The sequence below is a fragment of the Falco punctatus genome, assembly GCF_963210335.1.
Source record: "Falco punctatus genome assembly, chromosome: 9".
In the NCBI taxonomy this organism is placed as follows: Eukaryota; Metazoa; Chordata; class Aves; order Falconiformes; family Falconidae; genus Falco; species Falco punctatus.
In genome coordinates this window covers 171,909-178,160 of record NC_137589.1, presented here as the reverse complement: position 1 = coordinate 178,160, position 6,252 = coordinate 171,909, and positions in this window count along the sequence as shown.

Here is a 6,252-nt window from a genome sequence, read left to right as displayed (position 1 = left end):
AGCCCCCCTATTTCTGCACAGCCCTGGCTTTCTGGCGTGTTTTGCTGTAGGTCTGTGAAGGCAGTCTAAACATTGAAGCAACAATGACAGTAACATGTGGGAGAAAGCGTGAGCTCTTCATTCCTCCTTCCTATCACCAGCCTTCTCATGGTGATGTGTTTGGGGAGGGGGTCCAGCCATCTGCAAACCTCGCCTCTAAAGCAAAGTGGAGCTTGGCAGGGGGAGGCAACAGTGTATCATCAGACATCCAAGACAAACATGTTAGAACAGGTAACTATGCGTACCTGCTTTAGGTAATTACTGATGATGTATTTTTTTCATCAAATACAATCTTGCTTTTAATAGACCCTTTGTAAGGGCATAGGTAAAATGTGATCCCTTCATCAAGCACATTTCTGTAAAGCTTTCCTTTAACACTCCAAGTGGTCGTTTCTTTGGCCCTGCTCTTTTTCCCCTTTACCCAACTCCCCATTGCTCTCATAAGAGAGCGATGAGTGCAAAGGGCCCCAGTCATGGTCTTTGGTTTGCATCTTATAAAAGCATGACATAGCTCTTCGGACCTTTTCTACATGTCCTTTGCAGAAGAAAAGTTAGGAAGCAACAGTTGACCATGAAAGGGGTGAAGCACACATGAAGTGCAGGGTAGCTCCTGCAGTTGGAGTCCAAGCAGGATGACTGCAAGGCTGGAGGGCAGGACTGACATGAAGTCATCCAACTGAGCTACTGGAGTCACTTGCTGGAGAGAATGAGGATATGGGGAGCACAGGATGGGTACCTATAGCATTGCTTCAGAAGCGTTATCTGTGTCATTGTGAGTTTTCCTTGCCCAGTGATAGCTGCTGCCATGCCACCACAAGGCATGGACGTGGTCTCCAGCAAAGGGCAAGGCATCAGGACGAAGGTGCTGCTGAACAAGTAATGCCCGGGGAGCATCCAGGGGCTCCCTTTGTTTAGGCAGTCTGGGTAACTCTACCATGCTCCCTTTGATGGTGCAAGCCAGTGGGCGCTGTAGGAATGTCATGTTGTTGGGTACCTCTTAACATTTCCCACAAGGGGTAGCCATGACCATGCCATCCAGGCCCCACCATCCTATACCCTGGAGGTGTCAAGCTGTGTTGCTATTTGACAATTCCCTTTCTTAGAGAAATTTAGTTGCAAGATGTAGAGAAGTAATTTGTAACATTTCGAGAACCTAATATTTAATAAGAAATTTTTATACACTGCAATTTTCTTCTTAACTCATCCTGGACTCAAAATTAATCAGAATTTTATAATTTTTATTTTTTCTGGGTAAAAGGATTGTTCACATTCAAATGCCCTGGTATAAATTTGAAATGTTAAGATCCAAAGAGGGGACTTTACAAATAAGCTGCACATGTGAGAATGCGTAAGACATCCATGGTCTTTGTATTAATCTCACAAAATTTCATGAGGTGATTGTCTTTTACAGTATAATTCTGGCCTCACTGGGCTTGAACTTTTGCAGTGCTTGATCTTAAACCCAGATTATGAACTTCATTCTGATAGCCACATCCTTTCATGATTCATACCCTTTACCACTAATCCTTTGTGATCTAGAGCAGAAAAGTGAATAGATGTACATGCCTCTTTAAAATGTTTTGGAAATACTGTGATGCGGTAAGGTAAGGTATTCAGTTATTATTTGTATGCATATTTTTGCGCTCATCAGTCTGTTAAAACAGTAAGGTATGATTTGAAGGCAAAAATTCTTGCATTGAAGACTCAGAATTTCTCTTTGAAGAATATGTTGACCTAGGTTAATCACATGTTAATGGTGCTGGATGTATTAAATCATGAAGAATTGGCAGAAGTGTTAGTATTTAATTAAAAGAAACAATTACTTTATCTCCTGAGAAGGTGAGGATATATAGAGTATAGCTCTGTAGTACAAAATAAAGCATCAAACCTTAAGTAATGGCAAAGAAAAACACAATGTAAAAATGCATGGAAAACCTTAGAAAATAGCAAGTCAATATCAGATTCAGCATCTGATAACTGGCTATTATCATCCTTAATGTAAGTCACTTATGATGAAGTGGTGAGCTTTTTAGACTGTTTCACCAAGGAAAAGTTGGTTTGCACCTGTAAATTAATTAAGGACACCAGTTTGTAAAGATAGTAAAAGACAGCATCTTCAACTAACAACAATGGAAACACACCCACTGAATACACTAGTATCAGTGTGAGGTTAGCCGTGGGGCACACTACCATTGTGCATGGGGGGGTGGATAGTCTGACATCAGGTGTCGAATGACTGCGCTCAAAAATTATGGGGGAGAGTATTCATAAAGGAGTGTCGGGGCAGTGCTCACCTGTCAGCTACAGGGCAGTCAAATAACCTTGGCGCTTTTATGATGAAAAGGGAGAACTGCAGCACAACAGGGACAGAACAGGAATCCTCAGAATGAAAGAACATACAGGAATAGACTGAAAAGCCATGACATTAAGCCCTGTTTCCTTTTGCCTAGTCATAAGCAAGTACTAGAAAGAGAAGGCACGATTTTCTCCCCAAGTCAGGTGCAAGAGCCCACAGTGCCTATCTATCTGCAGCACCCCTGCAACAGCCACCCGAATACCTTCACAGTCAAAAGTTCAAACATGATTTTGGTTTTGGTGCAAAACCAATTGTTATATAAGTTCTTTTTCATGGGAAATAGTTTTGAGATAACTTTTGGGGATTGACTTTTAGAAAAAAAAAATTCAATTTTTTTTAGAAACTGCAGCATTTTGTGTACTTTTTGGTTACTAAGTATGGAAGATAATATCAAAACATGGGAAAAAATCCTGTTTTCCTATACATTATTAGAAGCTTCATATTGTTGCTGTTCTCTGGATGGCTCATAAAGCAGTGGCAGTATACTTTTCACAGAGAAGTCTTTGTCAAAGTGTCAGTTTTCAAAATGAAAGCAATTTTAGCCAGTTTCTTATGGATTGCAATCAACTGTTCTGCTGTTATTCAGGTCGTTAAGAACAGGTGTGACAGTAGTATTTAGACATACAGAAGATAAAAAGTGTTCACAGGCTTCACAGTCAACTCAAATTTAGAGAAGCATTGTATGGATCCAAAATGGCACTGAAGATGATGGCAGATAATTCTAAAAAAGCAAATTAAATTGTGTTAAAGATGGTTACACTTGCACTCAGCGACAGGGGTAACAACAAATGAGGAGCAGTTAGGACAGAATTATAGAGACTCTTGCATGCACTGCAATAGGTAGTGTGGATGTCAAAGGAGTATGACTAAAATATAATAGACTGAATGGTTACATAAGATAAGGCAACACAGTAGTAGTGGCCAGAGGAAAAAACAAGATTAGATATAATAATAATAGTAATAATAACAATAATAACAACAATAGCAATAACAACAACAATAATAATAATTTCAGCCATGGCCAGAATATTTGTGCCAAAGTGAAACAAAGATGGTTCCCCAGGTCAGAGGAAACAGTTTTTTCATTGTTGTTAACAGGCTTGTGGGAGGAAGAAAGCAGCAGCTGCAGCTGTGCAAATCTTAGAGATTATCAGATATACAGTTTTGGACACACAATTTTGAAAATAATTATGAAACATTCAGAAACAAAGGCTGGATAAAACACAGGACTGGGAAGGATAGAGACACATTAGAAATAAAAAGCTATTTTTACTACCAACAGATTTGCATGCTGTTAGTGAGGACAGTAGAGGAACCCACAGGAGTGGAGGCATTTGCTTAGGTTATGCAGGAAAAAGTGGATTTAACTAAGAGGGTGGTGAGCTACGGAAAAAGCCTCATGCCCTTAGTGACTGGTCAAGGACTTGTAAGGAAAACAATGTTTAGCAGTCTGAGATGCAGTGCGGGATGTTAGGATGGATGTAATTAGTACCACAAAACAAGTGGGAAACATAATCTGGAGAGCTAGGTTTATAGATGTTAACAGGCATTTCCTGATAAGCAATTTATCAGGCTGAAACATGTGAAAGCCTGAGAGAGGGGGTGTAATCTGAGCCATAGAAGTAGAATGTGGTAGATGACTTGCCACCGACTTGCACAAGTGTCAAAGACACAAGGTGATGCTGAGTGCAGTGCACCCAGCAGCTTTCTGGGGAGAACCATTTTTGCATTGTCAAAAGGATGAAGCAGAGAAGCAGGATAAATTGAAGAGGTAAAGAAAGCATATGAAAGAAATAGGCGTAAGCAAGCTTTTATTCATAGTATATTAGGAACAGTGGGATTAGCATGAAGGTATCAGTAGTTTATTTACAACAGTGAAGTTCATAATTTAAGTAAATATACTGAAAAACACCTGAGCAGGATCTAAGTGACACACAAGGGTTCATCATCTAAACCTGTGCTCCTAATGTGAAGTTCTTTCTTGAATCTTTATGGAGAAACAGTTCCTGTCTCATTCCACGTGTAGCCCAGGGCCCAACTACCACTGTCAAGATCGGAACTGTACTCCTTTAGCACCAGCCCCTCCAGCACACTTTAATGGATTACATTTATGGTTGTCTTATATCATTTTGCCACTCTATTAGATAAACACTCTGACACGCAGCAAGCACAGACATAAAAATGTACGCTGCAACAGGGTGATATGAAAATTAGTGGTTCTGGACAAATAGGAAATCAATATTAGAGTCTAATTAGTCTTCGTTTCATTTGGAGAAGGAATTAATTAGTCTTAATAGGACCACAGAGGCATCACAAATGTTTTCTTTCAATAAAGCAAAGCCTATGTTGAACAACAATTAATCAATCATTCACAGAAAACACAGGGTGTCAGCAGTATTACTGATTGTCCATTTTTCAGGTCCTCACAAGTATTTTCTGTTAAGGGCCAGCTTTTGGGGGGGTTATTAACATGAGTACTCTCATAACCATGGGCAAAGCCATCTTCTTGAACAAGGCATTGGTTCTTATCTTCTGCATATATGGACAATTTTTTTTTATAAATGTTTACCAATTCTTCAGCATTAACATTCCCTGTCTCTAGTGAGAAGCTGTCTCTATGAGAGGTTCCCCTTTCTGATATAAACAAGGAATAATAGAATCAGCGAGAGTTTTCATGTAGAACATCTTCAGTAGTGCTTTTCAGGAGGAGGATAACTCAGAGGGCACTTTTTAAAACATGTGAACACCCTGATGCATTGGTAGTAGTCCAACCAAACAATATTAGCCCTGAGACAGTCTTATAGAGTTCCCCGAAGTTGGTGGTTAAGCCTTTCAATGTAAAACAATTCAAAAGCTTTCAGAACTACAAGTAAAAAAAGGGGTGGGAGGTGGGCTCTTTTTATTTGTTTGAGTTACACACAGTGACTTAAGAGAGAACTCCTGCATTATGTGGTAAGAGCATAGCATGAATATTTTACTGTATACAAAAAGTAGGTTATGCAATGAATGGTGTTACAGATCGTAAGATTTCATGACTAAAAGGTGTGAATGCTGCCAAAGTCAATGTGCTCACACTTGATCGTCAACCAACAGCCTTGTGTCCTTGAAGTTTTGTTCTGCTAGCAAGAGTATGCCTAGAAATCACATCTCTTTTCTAAAAAATGTTTTATAGCATTATGTACAGTTTGCAAAATTAGCAACCTAACACTACACCATTCTTCTGCTTCGTGTTCGTTTATTACATTTTAATGATGTCAACCTAGACAAAATAACTGCTCTTCCTATAAATCTTCCATGACATTGGGGGATAATTACTTTGTGTTTTTGCTTAAAAAAATCAGCAATAATCCATCAATTTGGTTGCTTATAATGGAATTAACATTTTTTTTAAATATAAATTATGGTTGCCATAAGAGCTACTGTTGTGTTATGGTCATGGTCACACCAGTTCCTTTGGTCTGAAAGGCACTGACAATCAAGGCGAGGTAAATGGTTTACTGAGTAAAAAACAGAAATTATGGAAAAGGTAATAGTGATCTTAGGACCCTTCTGAAGCTGGGAACCCCAGCTGTTTCAGCATGGAATGAGACCCTCCTTGCAGATCACGGCTGCTGACAACCCATCCGTGATGAGGTGTTCCAACCTTGCTGTTCGTCACACCTTTCTGGTACTCTTCCAAGTATACCTGTACAACGCTGAACTTTCTAGCAGGCTCACCTAGATTCACTGAGAGCATTACACTCTTACACATCTCCATAGAAATGAGCTCTTACAAGCACCACATACAGGTGGTATTGTTAAGGGCAGTGTATACTATCAGGTTATAGAGCAGGTCACCCGTGCTAACAAAGGGGCCT